This window comes from Diorhabda carinulata, chromosome 1, assembly GCF_026250575.1.
Source record: "Diorhabda carinulata isolate Delta chromosome 1, icDioCari1.1, whole genome shotgun sequence".
NCBI lineage: Eukaryota > Metazoa > Arthropoda > Insecta > Coleoptera > Chrysomelidae > Diorhabda > Diorhabda carinulata.
Window position 1 is genome coordinate 31,466,430 of NC_079460.1, and position 21,804 is coordinate 31,488,233.

Here is a 21,804-nt window from a genome sequence, read left to right on the forward strand (position 1 = left end):
TACTAAAAAATGCTCCACCAAACTTCTTGACAAACCTCGGTATTACTGCATTTTTAGTTAGTTTATCGAACGAGTGAGCGAGGTTAGTTAGCGCAGACAACTTTTCTGTTGCTATTATTTTCTTTTCTGTTTGTTTCCGATAAATTTTATTTCAGTTACTATCTTTTACATCCTTATAAATCTTTCACTCTAGTTCGTTACCCCCAAAATAAAATTTTCACATGTCCTTGCCTCGTGCAGAAGAATTTAGGATATATCTAGAAAAATTGTCATAGACAAAGTGTAAACTACTTAATCTACAGTATTATGGTGTAATAATAATAATTAACTATTTTTCTATATATGAACAGAAAATGACCTAGATACATTTTGTTATTAGTTACTACTGATACAAAGGAGTTGGATGTCCAACAACCAACGTAGTTCGATATTCGTTTTACTATAGACCATACATTATCGTATAAAAAATTATTTCCTTAATGATAAGATTAGTACAATTCCATTTTCATAATTTAGGAAAGTGTTTCACATTACCCTTCCATCTGATACCTAACCTTTTCAGGCCTTAAAACGTTAAGAGAGAGGTACGTTTTTAAACTTCGTAACTACTTGAAGGAATCCATGCATATCACGGCTCAAATTACCCTTTACAAAGGGTAAGTTTGTTTTATGTAACAGCCATAAAATGTTTTCTTTCTATATGCATATAAATTAGTCTATTTTCTTTCTTATACGTCTTTTAGAGACATAAAATATCTACCTATCAGAGAATTCTCCTCTTTCCAAATCCAATTGAAAACGTCTATTTATAATAATACCTACATTTTTAAAGAAAATGTCTTCAAGAATGCAAACGAAACTGTGAAACTAGTTTTCCATCTTGAATCTGAGAAATCTGTAGAAAAAAAAACTCCGGGAACTATATCTTTGATATGCCTTAAGTGAGTGAAGCCAAGATCGTAGACTAATCAAACAAAACTAACCATCTTGGTTCAGAGGATGATATAGAATGAAAACTTAAACAAAAATACGAATGCTAGAAATGGCACCAAAAATAATATAAGATGGAATTGCATTAATATAAATAATATTGATTGTCGATTCAAAATAGCAAGTATTTTAATTACTCGAGAGTACGATTTAGCATAGTCAAACTATATTATTTTTTTATTCTATTCTTGTTCGCTCTGTATTTAGTTGTATAATCGAGTTTGTCTCTTATTCTCATTCGGTAAATATAAGAGCCATAATTTGTATCGAAATCTCAGATTTCTATTCAAGCTTTAATATATCGAGTATTGCTTATGATTATCAATGTGTGCATTTTCCATATATTACTGAACTTCCTTTTTGAGTGCATTCCACTAAGCACTCACGACAATCACGTTCACAACCACGATATTTCCCGTTCCATTTAGTCGAGACTGTTATAATCGTAAACCCAAGTGAAATGGGTTGCGAGGCGTTTTGACTATTGAGATAAATATTAACGAATGTCAAAACAGAAAAAATAAAGAAAAAGCTTTAAGGAGTTATGAATTTTTTAACTGTGATAAACTAATTTACATTGAAGTAAAATCAAAATATCTTCTGCGGCGATAGTAAAATATTTGCTCCTGCGACACAACAATGCTTCAAAAGTACATAACGGCATCAAATAATAAGATAGATTCTCATCGTTGCAATCTGTGTTGTTTGAGCTTAGAACATTATTTTAATGCTCATTTCGACCCACCTCATTACAAGGGTCGTCGTGAACGTTAGTCAAGACGTCATGAGTAACGTTCTCGCCGCGACCACAACGATCGTAGTCACTATGTGGAACGCCCAAAAGAGTATTTTTGGCGCCGTGAACGCTTCGTGGAATGCACCATTTGTCATATTTTAGCAACTGTGATAACTATCTGATAATGTTGATAATTACCTAAAAAAAACATAATTTTAAACATTTATAAAATAATAGAATTCATTAGAATCCATCATGCTTCTATTTCTCAATCTCAGAACACAGAAATAGAAAGGAAGTAGCCAAAGCATAGAATGTGGGTCCGATTCTATATTTATGTTTTCAGCTTCTAAGATATAATTCCATACTGCTAACGTCAGACACAACGACCTCGTTCAGAAACTAGCACATTGTCATTGTACTTTGTAATTGTGCACTTCTCATGATATAGAGTATACATTCTTTATTGTCATTGTGCACTATGTACCTATGACACAGAATTAATACTAATACAGAAGCGACAGCTTTTGTCTGAACCTTTGATCTATGAGTAACAGAGTTGCAGATTATTACACAGAAAAAAAAGTTGTTTATTTTACACCGAGAAAAGTAGAGATTCATGTTAAAAATTAAGATAATTATAATATTTATATAAAAAACATTTATTTGAAATTGAAGGGTAATTTAATATTAATTCAGTTCAAATTCATATACTTATTAGATATAAAAATGTAGGTTTTGACATGTGGTGTATTGATTGTTTTCTTAATCGATAAAACAACTACGTTGAAGTCTTATCATGTATCTAAATAATTATATTATTGTTTTGAACTGAACCCATAATCTAATACCAATATTAGTTTCTAACATATATAAATTTTAAAGGTAATTGTGGTTACCATCATTTTTATAATATATAAATTGTTATCAATAAAACTATTTAATATGTAATGTAATGTTTAATATAAGTTTATGATAATTATGAATGATTAAATTTTTTCTCCTAATGTCAGCGTTTCGTATTTATATGTTTTTATGGATGTAACTCGTGTCTTGGAATTTCAGTTATATAAGAACAAATAATAATGGTTATCAAAATATAAACCAACAAGAATTTCAACTGTTTTCCAAGGGTTCACGAAAATCATTTTTTAAATGGAATGAGGATGAATTCATAGCTCCATTTCGATGGAGAAATAGGGAAAGGTATAAAGAACATGAGAGATGAGTAAGTGCACTAAGAACATTTTACCTTTCTAGAAAATTTAAATCTTTTTATCTTTGCAGTATTCATGCAATTACTAATGAGGAAAAGGTATTAATAACTTTTAAGATATGTAGCTACAGGATCAACACTACAGACAATAGGAGATTTCACCCTACATACTTATGTTGTTATAGGTATTGATAAGTTCATTTCAAAATGAATAATCGAGAAAAAGTTAACTTGTATAGTAAGACTTCGTCCTGAAATGATTAAAAAAAATTAGCCGTTTTCTTAGGTGTGTAGGTGCGATAGATTGAGCTCATCGACAAAATATTATCTCTTGGAGGAAATGATGATGAAATTTTTGATATGATCCTGATATATCTATAGATAAAACTATAGCAATAATTATTAAAGAAGTTAACAACCATATTGTTTTAGTAATACCAGATATACCTTGATTTCATAGGCTTGATCTAGTTAGATATAATTCAATATTACAAAATTTTAAAAGCTTATTGTAAACATTTCTGTGTTGTATTCCACATATGGAATAATTTGTTGGAATTATTAGTAATATATGAAAAATTCGCCCTTTAATTATTATATTTATAACATTTTCTTTACTTCATCTCACCAAAGTTAATAAATTAATACAATATTGTCAAAATAAATCATTTATTTACTAAAGGAATATTTGGATATAAACTGTGGGATATTTAATTTTTTGTTCTTTCATACGCTACAGTAGTTGAAATAATAACTTTTTTCAATAAAATATTCTTCTTAAAATCTAATTTAGTGAATACAATTAATGGACCAAGTTATTAGAATGTAGCAAATACTCATAATATAGGTAAATTACTTTATGAAAAGGATAAATCTTGAGAAAATTCAATGAAAGTGTTTGATTAATTTTTTCACCTCTTTCCCTTACTGTTCAGAGTTCTCAAGTTTTCAACACATTGTTTTCCAATCTCTTCGTCCTAAAAACTATAAATTTTAGCAATTTAAATTATTATGCAACTTTCCTATGACTACCTGGGTTGCATTTGCAGTTTGATTGACTCAAATGTTCCTCTTTTTCAACTATGAATGTTAACTCATTATCGCATACATCTAAAAATGTACATTTTTACACTAACTTACTACTATTGGTTTACATGAAACAACTTTATAATCCTTGTTTTTACAGACGTCGTTTCCTTGGAAATTGCAATCAAATTTTGATATCATCTTTCATAAATACCTCGTCCTCCTCGCTTTTATAAAACAAAAACTGAAAATTCAGTTATTTTAGATTATCTTAATAAAATATTATTTAATATTCTTACCTTTCATGTGTAAAAAAATTAACTGGTGTATTTATTGATTTCTCAAGCACAAATACCTTTCACTCTCACTAAGATTACATAGAATGAAACAAATAATAATTATTAATAAGTACAATATGCCAAACAAAAACATTTGTTTACAATCGATTTAGTTGACGGACTTACCGGTTATAAAATGAGTGCCTGGAACATTCACAATTTCGGTTACTGAAAAACTCATCTGTTTCTTTTCTGTAATAGTATCATAGACCAACCATATGATTGGTATTATTTCTGTGCCTATAGTGTATATTTTGGTATTCCTCAATGAGTAAAAAAATTATTCAGATTTTCTCATATTTCACACTACATACATAAATGTATTTCACTGTATAGATGTTCTGTGATTCCATATAAATTTATTCTTGACTTTCGAGTTCTATGATTTAGACAAATGTCATAAACTAGCACAACAAAGTTACTAATTTAAATAATAAATAATGGTTGAAAAAATATTGCTATTGTTATTAATGAATGAATAATAATTATTCTTTGGAAAAGCTTACTTCTTAAAGATGTTGAAAGAAGGTAACTTATTTATCATGTTTTTTTTCATAATTTCTAGTCACTACAGGCCCTAAGAACGAATTTCTTAGAAAGTAGTCCTTATTTGAAAAACATGCTAAAATATGGAAGAAATATGAAGCGAAGTTAAATATCGAAAAAAACTTCATTTATCATATTACATTACTGATCAGTTGTGACCAATAACATTAGAAGGTATTGTATCATACTAAGTAAAATTGAGTTAATATATCACCTAACAAATATATTTTCAGTTAAGTGACGCGGACTTTTAAGATTAAATTCCTACATAAAGATTTTCCTCCAACCAAACGTTATATTAAGCAATTTGGACATTGCCGAAGAAGATAAGATCTTGAAATATCTTTTCACAAGCAATATGGAGATTGAAGATGAGTATTTGAAACTCTAGTATCGTTCAAGAACTTTACCATTATTTTTATTCTACACATTGTTAAAAGTTAACTTGTAATCAAATATCAGCTGAAAATATTTTGAAAGAATAGGAAAAATAGAGTGAGGAAATTCATATAAATGCAGATAATTATATTCAGAATCTAAGATACTTACAAAATAGACTACTTGAAAAGGGCAATAAAAAATCTACAATTTATACTAGCTACTATAGAAGTTACTCGAAACTGTTTCATAAGTAGAAAGTACAAAAGCACCACAAAACAAGAACAGGGCACATAATGAGATCTAATGAGAAGAATCACTAATTGTTTTGCTTCATGGCCAAGGAATGTTCAGAAATACCAGTAGAATAACAATTTACATTTAGGAAACAATAACCAGAAGTTACAATACAATCTTATAAAAAATTAAATTCATTTCAAGAAATTCCATTGCATTTAACGAAATTCTCAATCCATATCAATTGAATGGAAACTTATAGGGAAGTATGGTTTCTTGTTCAAATAATGAAAATTCAATAGACTGGGAATTTTTAAGGAAATTATTTATTCAGTTAAAAATAAATTTTACATTTTACATAATAAATAGATAGGTATATTTTTGTAAAGTTAACTTTATGGAAACTACAGTAAACAAATCTATGAGGCTGAGAATTTAGTACTACCTAACAAGCTGAGACATTGAGTATATGGTTAATAGAAATAAAGAAAATGATTAATTGGATATAGAAATAACACATCTTATTGAAAATATTTGGTAAAATTTCAAATATGATGTTGAATTATTTGTAGAATATTAAGTGGATAAACAAGCAATAGTAATGACAACTTTTTATTCTCAACTAAGTTACTCACTAGAACAAATATAAGTATTCATTCTAATTTATCATCACTATTAAGTTGAATAATATGAAGATATACATTTAACATCCAGAGATCTTTGGATACCTATTATACTACCAAGAGTACATTTACATAGAGAAATTTAGGGATTACAAGCTGATATCAAAGCATTCAATTAGTAACTTTTGTTTACAGAAATATGTATGCTATTATTGTTAATTGTTTTCAATTTTTGTATAATTTCATTATCATATACATATAGATTTGTTCTTGGATTTTCTATAGGTTTGTTTTTTTCGACAGTAAATTCTTGTTTTCCCAAATATACTGCAAGTGGAAGGTCTTTCCATCTAATATTTAGTTGGTAAAAAATATGTACATGATCCTGATATTTGTAATTATTGTAGGCTCTAGTATTTTGATTTTAAATTGTTTCCCATGTAAATAATCTGGTTAATTTTAGTAGTGGATCAACAATTTCACTCAAAATAACTTCTACTGGATTGGATCTCTTTTATTTTCAATTACCTTTGAATCTAGGTTGCATGAAGAGTACCTTTATAATCAATTATAAATTTGGCTTATTGGGTAATAAGCAAGAATAAGTTCAATCAAAACCTTCGAGTTAATTGTAAGGAATCAATAGAAGTTCCTTGCTTAGTATAATAACACAACTAACAACTAATGTTTTGTATGGATATACGATATTGTCTAAAATTATATTCTCTACATAAATGCAATGATAAATACGTTGTCGATATTCCTGAAGTGAATTGTAACATCAATGTTCCCGGGTATCTGAGTAAATTTTATGAGAGTTATACACAACAAAGTCATCTGCATATAAGATTAAATTACAGTTAATATCCTCATATAGTTATGAATAAAGCACAGTTCGCAGAAATAATTTTGTAATGATATCCTGATGTGTTGCAAGTGATTAGTTTATAAGAAAATTTACTATGAATGGATTACAAATCCATGATAGCATCAAAGACTTCCTGTGATAATATATCTGCAAGTTATATGCCTAAGTAATATCAAATAAGTATGCTCGCAGATAATTTAAAAAAAATATTTGTTTTACATAATTTTAAGACTTCGTTTGTTCAAATGTTTTAATATGAACAATAATTGCAATGTTACAGGAAGGTATAAATGGATTCTCATTAAACTTTTTATTATTATTAATATCGATCTTCCTAAACATCAATCATCATATAATTCTTGTAAATGTTAGGTACCGTTTTTGCATGTATAATTTGTTTGCAACTAATGATTCATCAAATTGTTTATTAAATAAACCGTCTTTATATTGGGACACACTAGAAATAATGAAGTTTAATTGGGATCATAAAATATCCCAGTATAGTGTCAACTACAAATCATCTTAGGTTCATGAAAATATTATTTGTTTTAAATAAATTAACGCTCTCTTGGCGAGATGGATCTTAAATACTAAATTGACATGATTCATAAAATAATAATGGCAAGTTTACATTTTACACAGGTACTTGATAAGGTTTGAATATTATCTTTTTTGATGAAAATAGTATAAATGTTTAAGGTATAAGGCCACAAAAACGTGGTGTTTTGAAAAGAATATAAATTTGTAATATGATAGTGGAACTTAGATAAATGGTTTTTAGAAAAGAAGAAAATAAAATATTCAATTTCAAAAATAAACATATTGAGACATAATTCCGAATTGTTTATTGCCAGCATATATAAGGATATGAAAGGCACCCGATATAGGTGGTTTGTCGGTACCGGACACTATTTGATTTTTAAGTGTTTTATTTGAAATGTAACTTTTTCATATTAAAATTAGTAGGAAGAAGTTGGAACACTAAGAATTTGTTTTGAAAGTTCATAAAATCAAAATTGATTCGCGAAAAATACGATTCGTTTTCTTAACCGCTGACACTGTTTTCATCATTTGAATAAATTTTATCACACAAGTGTTGTTTTTTGAAAACAGTTTGTAATTGCTGGGGGCAAAATCTAGAGAATGTAGCGGATACTAAACTAATTTTAAAGTCTGTCTGAGCTTTTCTGAATTGTGGTCTCTAAAATATAGTTATGGAACCATGACTCATCTATTGTTACTAAGCATCTGAGAAAAATATGACCGCAAATATATGTTGGAATTTGCTTTTGTGCATCTGATAATATTAGTGATACCCAGCTTAAAGGCAATTTTATCTTTTTCAGTTCGGCAGTATTTGTATTATTTGCCACATTAAAAGAGAAGCCTACAGTCTCCAATAATCTCTTGATCTTGCAACACAAATTCATACTCTTTTTTTAACACTTTCATGTGCGAGTGCTCCACTTACATGTTCGTCGATCTACTAGATTTAAAATAATGCCGTCATCTTCTCATTATGCAGATCTCTTTGTATCCAACAAATCTTTGTAAATTTGCAGTGGGGTCAACTCTTATGGTTACAATCGATTTCGATACCAAGATGTGACTCTCAAATTTTAACTTCTACGAGGCATGTTTCAACTATCAAGTTCTAGAGTTTAGACAAAAGAGGTTACATACGAGGTATGATCAAAATAAATTTGACCCATATCTTGTTTATTATTCGTTGAAAATATTGTTGGTGTTTAGGATTAATTTGAGCTTATTAACAAATTATTAATTGACGTTGATATTTCCTGATATACAAATAGCTCATAGTCAAAATACAGTCTGCTTTAGCTATAAGAAGACTGTTTTTAATTTTTAATACATAAAAAAACAAACAAGTAAAAATTCAAATTATTCATAGTTTAATAGTTTCCAATAATTGTAAATCAAAACATTTATTGTCATATAAACTATTTTTCAACTAATTTGAAAAACTTTAAGTGACAAAGAAATTTAAAGTGCCAAATTAAAAAATTATCGTTAATTTGTTTTTGCCTTCGTCAAAAAATAAAATAACAGCCATTCATTATTGTTAATTATATTATAATTGTTATGAATAATAAATATTGACAAAAACCTGTTCATTCAACAACAGAAGGTCATTTAGTAATATTTGCACTTTACATGTTCAAAACTGGAAATTAACCCGTACAATGTTATTTTTGACGTAGATGAATAATTTATATACTATTCTACTAATTAGAATAACTCATTGTCAATATAGCAGCTACAGTCTAGGCCACTAAAAATGTTAGAAACAATCATTCAAATTATTTTCAACAAAAATAAATCTGCAGACAAAATTAGTAAGTATATCAAGAAATAACTTTCAACGAACGTTTTTGACGTCAAATTCAATACATATTACTGTGGTGAATTTTTACAGACACTTTAGCACGCGCTTATAATATTTAGATGTAAGTTTTTTCAGTTTTGGTATAAAGTGGCCATAACTTCGCCCCCAAGAATCAAAAATATTTTAGTTTATAAATTGTTTCTTCTAGGATTGTTTAACAATGGTGAGAAACTATAAGCGCAATATGCTTGGTCGGAAGAAAGCATGACAGCGGCCATACAGGATGTCAGAAATAATATTTTGAGTAGAAAAAAAGCTACAACTCAATATGGAGTTCCTTTGACAACACTTCGGAGAAGAATCAATTCAAATAAGGATCCCCACGAAGCTTCAAAAAAGATATTTGGCCGATTTAAGCCAGTTTTCTCTAATGCATAAGAGAAGGAACTTGTCGATTTTATCTTACTCAACTTGCATTCCAGTTTGCCAAAAAAAAATAAAATCCCTCATAATTTTAACCAGGAAAAAGGTCTTGCTGGGCGTGACTGGATCCACAGCTTTTTAAAAAGAAATCAAAATATTTCTGTGAGGTTGCCAGAATACACTTCAATAGCAAAAGCCTCGTCTTTTAATAAATATATCAACATTCGTTTTTTAACCTATAGGGGAAATTACTTATGAAACATAAATTTCCACACAGTAAGAAAATTTAACTGCGACGAAATAGAGGTTTCAAAGGTTCCCAATAGGTCCTTCCGAATTTTTTCATGTAAAGGGAAAAAACAAGCTTATCTTCGGCTGAAAGAGGAACATTAACCACTGCAGAAATTTGCTTTAATGATTCCGGATATTATATTACCCCTCTATTAATATTTCCACGAGTAAGGAAATGTCAAGCTCTTGAGCAGAATCTATTGTTAAATATCATCCATCAGGATGAATGCAAAGTAGCATATTTATTGATATTTGGTTTGATCATTTCATAGAGTATGTTAAGCCAACGAAGGAAGATTCTGTACTACTGATATTTGACAGGCATGCAACCCAAACTAAAAATTTAACATTGGTTGAAAAAGCATGGGAGAATAATGTCCATCTACTCGTAATACTACAACATATATCTCACCGAATACAACCTTTGGATGTAGCCTTTATGTTTCCACTCAATTACGAACAAGAATTTTTCAAGGTTATGACGTCATACATATATTATTGAAATTAATAAAAACCGAAATAAACTTTATTAATAACTTTTAAATTACAGTAAATAGTCTATTAAACCAAATCTATTTCTTACAGGAATTTTTCAAACTGTGACCCATTCACTGCCAGACAAAGGTCAAGACGATGGTACACCTGGTTTACTTAGCATTAGATCGTCTTCGGAGTTGTATGAGTCATTTGATGTCTAAATTTTCTGGTTTGTAAACGTAGTCAATTCTATTCAAATGTCCTCATAGAAAAAAATCAAAAGGGGTGAGGTCAGGTTATCTAGGAGGTATCTCGAGAAACTTTCGAACATTAAGAGCATAATGTGGGGGTTCTCCATCTTGCTGGAACCAAATACTGAAGTACAAGTTTTCCCTATTATTTGGATATGGACATGCCGCAATTAGATCCAGAAGTACTGCTATACTGTTTTAGTTGCGTGAAAGGTGTCTTCTAATACAGCAAAATATCCAACTTCTCATCGTCTCCTTATTTCTGGTCCTTCAGATTTTGAAGCATCCGTCATTCAAAATTTGTTACGTTAAATAAAGCACATGTTTCTTCATGATGTTGAAATCTATCGCCTTAACCTACCATCATTAAAATTTCCGTCCTTCATCTTTCAGTTAAAGGAGCCATAATGATAAAATTGGTATGATGCTAATTTTGAGACTGATACTAGTGAACAAGTAACATGTATTTGCATGTTTTTTTTTTCAAAAATCAACGTTGTACGTTTTATGAATTTTGTGCATTATTTTATCATGTATTAATCACTACAGATAATTGTTATATGCTTATAAAAATTATTTCCGAAACATGATTTAGATCAAACTTTTATCGTGTGAAGTTATTGTTCCATTTTTTAAAAACGCACTTTTCAATCTCTTCTTAGAAAAAACACTCCATGTGCATTGACATATTGATATCGACTCATTCATTCCAGTTTACAATGAAAACGAGTAATGAAGAGGACAGAATAATTAAAAACATTTTTGAACAGATAAAAAAGATGGTAACCTATCGAAAAATGTGACTTATATATTATATATGTATACTTTGCATTATAATTTATGTACTAAGTCTCCACGGCCTATTTAACCAGAAAGAACTGGGTTGCACAGAAAAAAATATTTTTATGAAAAGGTAAATGCAGTAGCTGTGTGTAGAGCTTTCCATTTAAAATTCAAGCGACAAGATATGAATCTGCACTGCTCCGTATGGATCAATTAATAAAATTAAGTAATATATATATATATATATATATATATATATATATATATATATATATATATATAAATATAAACATTATTACGTCCGTACAAAAGTCATACACTGTTGCGTCCTCAAGAAAACCAAGAGTTAACCATGATCTTATTGTGTATACTGGTTTACCAATGAAGTAGATGGATAGGACTATATGTAGATAATTGATATTCACAATTTTCAAATATACAAATTTTCATTCATTCTACAACAATGCTGCTTCCTTATAACAAGTAACTTTGTCAGCTCCATATAATGACTACACCATACATTGCTGCATCCGTGCGGTGTTGTCAAACCGCCAGGACGCAATAATATACTATCATTAAATATCACATGAAATGTATATAATCTTAAAAGAGTTTCCTTGTAGAAATATATCTCTGATTTTAAGAATATGGAAAAGACAATGTAAAATACGCAATAACTCTAATAATTAGCTACTGGTATACACTTTTTCCGACTCAAAAAAATGGAAAGCATGTGGGGATTGATCAGGTATGCCTCTAAAATATACCTCCAGAGGAAAGTGATAACTATACTTGTGAAACATCGCAATCCAACAATAACCATAAATCGTGCAAAGTCAATTGTTACTAACTTTTTAATCGTATTTTAAAGAGAATAGCCAGGAGGAAATGGATTGACCAAATCGAAAATATGGATATTGATAAAGAGAAAACAGAAATTGAGACAATAGCTAGGGACAGAAAGGGAACAGTACAAATAAATCATGAAGCTAAATTTATACCAGTTTTATTGATTTTTTAAAATATAATAGAAATCCTTTATATGCACTATCAACTCTATTTTCTACTTTTAGTATAATAATTTTGAACAAATACTTTGATTTTTAGCCAATCTTTGTTTAGAATTTTTTCATATTTTGTTTTCAGATCTTCACATTCGAATCTTTTAGGGGGCTTCTTAGTTTTAATATGATCTTTAAAATAGTTTAGTGTGACTTTTTTTTGGTCATCTGTCCAAGGAACCAGTTTACGAGTTTTTTTCTTTTTAGTCCCTGCAACAGGTTTCCCATCAACGTTGTTTGTTGGAACAAAATCTTGAGCAGATGGCTTTGACGTATCTAACAGTTCCCTTATTATTGGATTTTCATCCTCGTCACTATCATTATCAGAGTCTCGGTCACTTAGAAGATTTTTTTCCATATCAATGTTTATTTCATCAATAGATTTTCCTTTATATTGATCTGCTCCGCCTTTTTCCATTACCATCAACAGTTTAGATATCTTCGCCGTTTGATAAACATCATCGGGTAGTCGATAGGAATTTCTGTGAACACCACTTGTGTGTCCCATAAATGTCGCCAACTGTTCTATTTCCCCATCTGATAAGTTGAATAATTGCGATAAAGTTGCAAGATGTTTGCGCAGTCGGGTTGACGTAATTGATGATGGGTTTTGTGCTCCACATAATTTAGCATGTTTGGCTAACACTTTATAACCTATCAAATGTGAATTTGAATTCGCCATTGCGAAAAGATATGGGTTATTTATGGTCACAAAATGGTGTCTAACTTCTAACATTTTTTTGATATTGTCTTGTATGTCAGATTATTAAATGCTTGAATTGTATCAGACTTTTTTTGATATTGCTGATGGTCGATATCATCTTCTATGATATATTTCATATCCTCAGCTCCTTTAATTAGGACTCTTAAAGATTCTCCAGATAAGTCGATGAGATGATTCCTTAATAAACGCAAATCACTGGCAAGAGGTACAATGGTTACTTTGTTCCATTTGTTAAGATTAAGGTTGTAACTGGCATGTGAAGAAATCTCACAACTCCAATTAGTTTCAAAAAGACGAATCAACGTTTTCAAGTCCGCCTCTATTTCCGCAGTAGATAAAGTGGTACCTTTATTTTTAGTGTAAATATCGCAACACTGTTTCAAAGACGTAACAATATTCATGGCGAAAGTTGGAGACAGATAAACATCTCGTTCCGAATCATATTTAGCAATTCGTTTTGTGGCTTCCACGAAAATGTCGAAATACTTTGGCTTCAAAGCTGAAATGAATGTGGTTATGGATGGATCCAACTTTCTTATTTCCAAAAGGATTTTAGAAAGTTCTCTCATTTTGCGTGATGTTACGTAAATAAAATGTTTTTCACGGTGCGTTTTTAAGTACTTAGCTCCGAACTCGCAAATAAGTGGATCTTTTTGAGCTTCCAAAGACAACTTGTCCGCTCTCATATGCGGGAATTCCTCTTTCAGTCGTTGATCTACTTTGGCATTATGGAATAGTTTTAACTGTTTGCTATTTTGAGAGCTACCAGAATCTCTCTTTACACATTTTTTCTTATGTCTGTATAAAAGTTTCGAGGAAAAATACCCTAAACAGTTGTTACAAGGTACTTTATCTCTCTCTGGTACATAACCCTCCCTAACAGGCTTAAAACAAGTGCCACCGTCGGCCAAATAATTTCCCTTTCTTCTAAGGTCATTGAATAGCTCTTTTCTTTCTTTACTTTTAACGGGCTTTGCTAAAATTCTTGCTACATCTCTTTCGTTTGAATTGTTTCCGTATCACATGGCGGCCGAAATTTAGAACCTTAGTTTCGCAATAATAACAATGATCCGGTTTTCTCTTATATGGTGTTTTAATTGGTTTTGTACAACTTAAAGTACTCGGTTACCTTGAATTGTTACATAAATCTTGGTCTTTATCCATCGTTTTAATAGTAATCAACTGTCTACTGCTTGAAGTATTCGGTACATTTAAATCGTATTCGTTATCTTTAGCTGTATCATACACTCCAATAGAGGGCGAATTAACATAATCAGTAGTAATCTTCATCTGGGTTGAGCTTTTGTTTATATTAGGTTTCTTAGTCTTCTTCGGTGCTGGATTCTCATCAACATCTGAGCAGCTATCCTGCGAAAAAAATGTAACGTGAATTATCTCGTGAACCAATTAGGTGATAAATGTATAAGAATTTCTAAAACTAGAAAGAATTTAGTGAATAGCTATTTAAGTTCTTAGTGACTATTTCTGCAATTTTTTATAATCACTAAGAACAAAAGTAATACTAGTTTTTCTAAAACCCCTTAACAAAGTAGAATTCGACGCTTTCAAATCCCAACACAAAGTAAACGTTTTCCGGGAAATCAGTATGGGCCTGGATATTTATCTACTCACAGGCAAGGTCCAAAACCTATATTCACAATTTAATGAAAATGGAAAAAAAATTTTACTTACTTCGTCACTACTAGGACAATATAGAGAATCTTCACTTGACGAAGCATTAAAAGGATCTTCCGGTGTACATGGAGATGACTCTGTATTCATTTGAATTTTATCATATTCAAATATTTTGTTTGAGGTAATATTCAGTTCTGACTAAAATATAAAAAGCAAAAAAACGTTTGGATAATGGAGAAATTATTAGTTTTGTTTGGGAATACAAAATACAAAATGAAGGAGAAGGCGTTTTACCTATTTTGAATTTGAAAAATATTTGTAGAAAAATTAACACATGACAACATGTTTTTCAGTAGCTACAAAATTAAATTAAATTGCAAAATTTCAAAACTATCACTTTTACTCACTAAAAGACAATGAGTGACAATACCAATAATTATTAGTAATTGGAGGTAACTGAAAATTTTTATAAAGACAAAAGTCATAAGAAAATCACGAATGTAATAATTTCATATATATTATAAAAATACTTACCTTCTTCAGTATCAAAACTCAAGTTACTGAATATTTTATCAATGCGCCTTGTCATATTAGCACACTGGAAGCAACAATGTCTTAGAATAACACGATCTCACAAGCACAAGAAACGTTAAAACACAATATTTTGGGTCTAAAAATAGAGAGCAGTGTTGCCATATCTCGGACGCAACAACATATTACGTTTCTAAAATATATACTTAAGTGTGTATACAATATTTGGTACTCTGCCGGAAAATCAATGAACTAACAATATACATTTTCATCCATATTAGTAATATTATTGCGTCCAATTCCAAATAGAAAATCCAATAAAATCATAGAGAGATCACTAGATGACGTTGAGTTTTATAAAGAAATAGAAATGTAGGAACCTTTGTTGACTGTTCTTGTTAATATTTTTCACAAACGTTGGCAAAAATCCACAAAAACATGGATTGACATTGTTGCGTCCGATATTCGGACGCAATAATTCGAAGGAAGCAATAGTGTATGTGTTTGGGATGTTTATGGACGCAACAATGATAGAAGTTTATATATATATATATATATATATATATATATATATATATATATGATATCAAATGGTTTTGAAACATATACAGGGTCATATATTACAATACATATTTTGTTTCACTATTTTAATTCCTATGACCTATGACTATTAATTATGAAAGTCTTTGCTTATTTATATCATGGTCTTCTGGTCGAACAGCTTCTAAGATATCAGTGAATTCAGATCGTTAATTTTGTTGATTTATTTTGGGAAGTTGACTTTTGCATTAATTTTATGATAGAGTCTCTTTTATAATGATCCTAGATGACAATAAAAATTTATCATACGATGAAAATGAGCCAGTCACTTTGTTCTTAGATTCTGATTTGATCCTGGTTACAATAAACTATATAAGATATTTGATACGCCAAAGTTGCTGCAAGATCCAAAGAAAAAAAGAATACCTAACTGTGGATGAACAGATAATTTCAACAACAGCCCCTTCGAAAATTAAACAATATGACCTTAACAAATTAGTGGATATTTGTTTGTTGTCTCTGCTCCCAATATAATAAGTATATGGAAGGGATTTAAACTACTCGAAAGACGATTGTTTACATGGAAAAGACCGGGAGATAACCCACCTCAAATAATTGGATACCAGATTGACTATATACTAGTAAACAAGAGATTAGAAAATAGTGTCAGGAAACTAACAACATATCCTGACGCACAATCCTCTGATAACTGATATTAAAATCAAGTTCAAAAAAGTCAAAAAGAGTCCAATAAAATTAAAACTGGATATCACAGAGAACAATAAAACACAAATTGAAAAAGATAATAACAGCCCATTGAAACAAATAAAACATGACGTTGACAGTACAGGAATCTGGAACACTTTTAAAGATTACATTTCCAAAATAATAGAAAAACACATTAAAACGAGTCCAAGACATAAGAAACAACAATGACGAAATCATGACAACTGCCGAAATCCTAGATTTGAGGGAGCAAAAAAAACGACAGAAAAATATTGGGGAAAAATATAAAAAGATACAATAAATAATTAAACAAAAAATAAGAGTGGCCAAAGAAAATTTGGATGAAAGATAATTGCATTGAAATTGAAGAGTTACAAGACAAACATCACACGTTCAATTGTTTAAAAAAGTCAGAGAAATAGCTGGCCTATACAAAAAGAAGAAATTCGAACAACTTGGTATGTGTATTTCAAAAAACTGTATAATGACTCTAAATCCAAAGAAAAAATGGCATTTGATGAAGACCAGAAATACTAAAATCAAAAGTGATGCATGCTACAAAGTTGGCGAAAAACAAGTAAGCTATTGGACCTGACAACATTCCAACAGAGTTACTAAAGCTTATAAATGAAGAAAACAGGAATATTAGTCAAACGCTTCAATCATGTTTATTCAACCACCGAAATTCCTGAAGACTGATCAAAATCCGAATTCATAACTTTGCCAAAAAACGTCCAAAGCACTGTAGATAACTCATGAGTCACACTATAAAAATATTCTTAAGAATCAGAATCAGAAATAAGTGCGAAGAAGATTAAGACGAAACTCAATTCGGGTTCAGAAATGGGCTGGGAACAGGAGAAGCACTTTTGCACTGAATATATTATTAAAAAAATACCGGGACCAACGGAAAGATGTATTTGCAGTCTTTATCGATTACGAATAGGCTTTCGATCGGGTACAACACGACAAGTTAATAAATATATTAAGGGAAAAAGAAGTTGATAGCTCCGACGTAAGAATCATCGAAAACTTATATTGGCGCTAAAGAGGGGGCGTTCGAATCAACGGAAAATCGACAGAAGAAAGCAAAATCTTAAGAGGAGTCAGACAAGGTTGCATACTCCCACCACTTCTGTTTAATTTGTATTGAGATAAGATCTTTAAGCAAGCTAGACACAACTTATCATATGGAGTAAAGATTAACGGTAGACTCATAAATACAATCAGATTCGCAGATGATACAGTTGTACTGTGTGACGACTTGAATGGACTGCAATGCCTTTTAATAACCATTGACAGAGTGGGAAGAGAGATGGGTCTAAACATTAACTGTTCTAAAACGAAATATATGGTATTCACTCGCTGGCCGTACCACGACACATGGCTACAGGTAAACGAACTAACGATTCAAGAAGTATCCAGTTTCAAATATCTAGAATAAAATGTAGAATTGAGTTAGCTCCAACAAAATTTTTTAAAATGAGATTACTCTTCTCTAATGATAATTTAAAATTTCAACCCCGGAAACGGATGATGAAATGTTACATTTGGTCAATTCTCTTATATGGTGTCGAAGCATGGACTTTAAAAATATCTACCATTAATCGCTTAGAGTCTTTTGAAATGTGGTTATATAGACGCATGCTCAATATACCGTAGACAGCTATGCAAACAATTATACTATAATATAAATAGAAAATAATCTCATTGCTTTGGTAGTATATTATGAGGGTCTCATATACACTTTGTTTTCTGAAGAATTTAAAAGAATCGTTGACAAATAGACCATTAAATCAGAAATTTGCCAATACATGCTATTCTGTGGATCTTGTTCCGTTATCTCCAAAATAATAGAAAGAAGACTCCATAGAAATACACTATCATCAATATCGATACCATTATCTTTGGTTTGGAGATTGATGGTAGCATTTTAGTCCAAACTCAACACAGTATCAATATCAGGAAATGGTACTGAAACATAAATTACAGGTTCTCTTTTCATCGAAGGCTTTTGCTAAGGACTCTTTACAACTATTTTTTTCTTGAATTTTGTTATGGATATAACAGTGTTTAAACGAAGGCAATCTCTTGAAAATCATTGATGTGGTATCGAAGGACCACTTCGTACCAGCCCAGGTGGCTAGAGAATGCTTGGTTAGCGGAAAAAACCATTTAGCTTTCCGGTAATTACGAAAATGTAAGTAAGTGTTTTTATTCTGTGTGTGTTAGTGCTGGTGAATATTTGCTGTCGATGTGGTCGACTTTTCAGAAATCAATGTGACAAGGGTATGATTGTTCTAATTTGTCTTAAATAGAGATAAGAAGGCATTATTTTTGCAAGTATTCTATTGAAAGGCTTTGTATTGGTAATACCAATTTCGAGAATTTTGAAGCTCTCTTATGAAGAGATATTAGGAAAATTCGATATTAAGTTGTTCGGATAAAATATAATGGTGACTATAGTTCTATACCACATAAGCCATCAAGGTTTTGACCATTACCACTAAAGTAGAAGTTCCTGACTAATGAAATGTGGAATGGCAAGACAATCTACCGTATGTTATTTCAAGAAATTAGTGAAATAATTTCTTCGATACTAATCATAAAATATTTAAAATGTAACTTATCTGGAACTAAAAGCTATTAAAAGTTAACGAAATAAATTTATCTTTGTAAAAATTATAATAAACGTCATTCTTTTTAATCCATTCCGTGATCAAAATCAATTATTTCCCGCAGTTTAGCAAACCTCATGATACCTATTTTACATAAAAAAAAATTGATGAATTTTAAATAATTAGGTTCAATTATAAATAGAAAAACAAGAAATTGTGTAGCAAACTTCATGGTTATAATAGTAGAGATCATTATATACATACGTTTCCACTTAACTCGTTTAATAAACAGACATCAAAAAACTGATGTTTTAGTCATTGTAAATTGTTATCTTTGCGTGTATTCAACGTTTAATTTTTGATTGACTTACTGGTTTAGAAAAAAGATTTGGAAACTATTTTAACGCTGGAATATTTCTATTTTAAACGTTATAGGAAAATATTTACTTTCAATTAGTTACTGTTCAATTCAGGGCCGGATTAAGATTTATAAGGCCCGGGGCTAAAATAATGACGGGACCCCCTTAAGGAATTCGAAAACCCGGAAAAATTCACAAAATAATATCAATACGTTAGATTTGTGGTATCAACACATCAAAAAATACAGAATGATTTCCAAATGATGGGACCCTCTTGGACCTTGGGCCCCCCAAGCCTCCAGCTTAATCCGGCCCTGGTTCAATTGAATAGTGCACCTCTATACTCTACAAAGTAATACATGATGTTCTCTCTTACTATCCATATATGCGTTACACAATAATTATACACCTTCTCAGTTTTGTTTTATTTCTAAGATTCTGAATTATTTTCGTCTCTCCACTCGCTATAATAATCGTCTTCACTTTTATTTCCGTTGTCTACAGTTATTTCTAATATACCTTTTAATAACTTCTCCATTGCTTACTCTAATGTAGGGTCTCCCAGTTTTACTATTTTTGCTATCGTGTTACGCTAATTCTTTTTTACTCAGAGCACACATAGTTCATTCATGCCATTCTCGCATATTTTTCCGATTTTTAATGATTGTTGAATGCTATTTCAGTGAACACTAAATCACACATCATGTAATTTTTATATACGAGGGCTGATATCTTTACCCTAACAGTGACGTATTTCTATCATCAAGTCACATTGTAACCTATTATGTCTAGAGACACGCTACAAACTGAAAAATCTGACCATGTTGAAGATGCCTACAGTAGAAGCCCTAATTCAGAAGACTCACATCTCAAATCAAAATTTATCTTCTCGAGCAGTATGCAGTGATTAAATTGTTGCGTTTAAGAGTCGATCCCAAATTCACAAATATGTGGTGGATACATTAGGAGATTCAGAAGAATTATATAATGTATAGTGCGTTCACAGCGCCTGAAATATTTTTTTGGGCGTTGTAAATGTAAATGTAAATTAGTTGAACACTCCATCAAAAAATGTAACACTACAAATTGTAACATAACGTCTTGAAGGACCGTGGTAGTGATCGTGATTATCGTGAGTGCTTAGGGTGCATACCACTAAACACTCACGACCACGATCTTTCCCGTTCCACTTAGTTATAATTGTAAACTCAAGTGGAATGGGTTACGAGGCGTTTTGAGTGCTGAAATAAATATTAAGGAATGGCAAAACAGAAAAAAATGCGAAAGCTATAAGTGATTATGTCATATTTGCTTAACTGATTTACATTAAAGTGAAATCATCTTCGGCGATAGTAAAATATTTGGTGGTGCGTCATAAGAAAACTTCAAAAGTACTTATAATATCCCATTCCGCATCAAATAAAGAGATAGATATTCATTATTGCAATCTGCGTTGCTTGAGTTTTGAAAATTCCGCTAATTCTTTCAACGCTCACTTCGAGTCATGATGTCATGAGTGACTTTCACGCCGCGACCACAATGATCGAATCGCTATGTGGAACGCCTAAAAGAGTATTTCAGGCGCCGTAACGTTTAGTGGAATGCACCAATAGTGCACAGGTAGTGTAGCGTACAGACGAACATACGGGTAGAGCACACAACTGCTATTCCACACGAAAATGTTGAAAAAACTCATGACCTCGTGTTGCATATCGACTTGTCACTATTATATAAATAGTTGAAGATACATAATATACTTACTACCCAGCTGAATATGAAAAATTGTCTGCCGATAGGTACCACGAAGTTTAACAAATGCCAGATGCAACTTTTAGCAGATCATGCTAACCGTATTATGGGAGATACAATTACAGTTGCTTATTTTGCTAATTTAGTTCCAAAATTACTTGTGGCAATAAAAGAAAAAAGCAAGGGGAAGTTACGCAGTAGAAGAATTGATGAGAATAATGTGTTAACTATATTAGGAAGGAAACTATATTGAAGAATAAAAATGATATATCAACTAATTTTTATTGTATGCTCAATCGATCTAAAAATTTTATTTTATTACATATTATAA

The 21,804-nt window shown here is 30.6% G+C and overlaps 2 long non-coding RNA genes across 3 annotated transcripts; one reads left to right on the top strand and one right to left on the bottom strand.

Annotated features, from left to right (window-relative positions):
* Positions 1 to 1,162: 1,162 nt before the first annotated feature.
* LOC130899087 (uncharacterized) lies at positions 1,163 to 4,439 on the bottom strand. The gene is made up of 3 exons (XR_009059967.1): positions 4,268 to 4,439; positions 3,975 to 4,212; positions 1,163 to 3,919 (listed from the first exon to the last, which is right to left on the bottom strand). It is a non-coding gene; the product is annotated as an uncharacterized LOC130899087 (long non-coding RNA).
* A 241-nt stretch (positions 4,440 to 4,680) lies between these two features.
* LOC130899091 (uncharacterized) lies at positions 4,681 to 11,079 on the top strand. 2 transcript variants are annotated; one of them, XR_009059969.1, is made up of 3 exons: positions 4,681 to 5,026; positions 5,086 to 8,644; positions 10,605 to 11,079. It is a non-coding gene; the product is annotated as an uncharacterized LOC130899091 (long non-coding RNA). The 2 variants fall into 2 exon arrangements; XR_009059968.1 differs by having other exon boundaries at positions 5,086 to 11,079.
* The last annotated feature ends 10,725 nt before the right edge of the window (positions 11,080 to 21,804 follow it).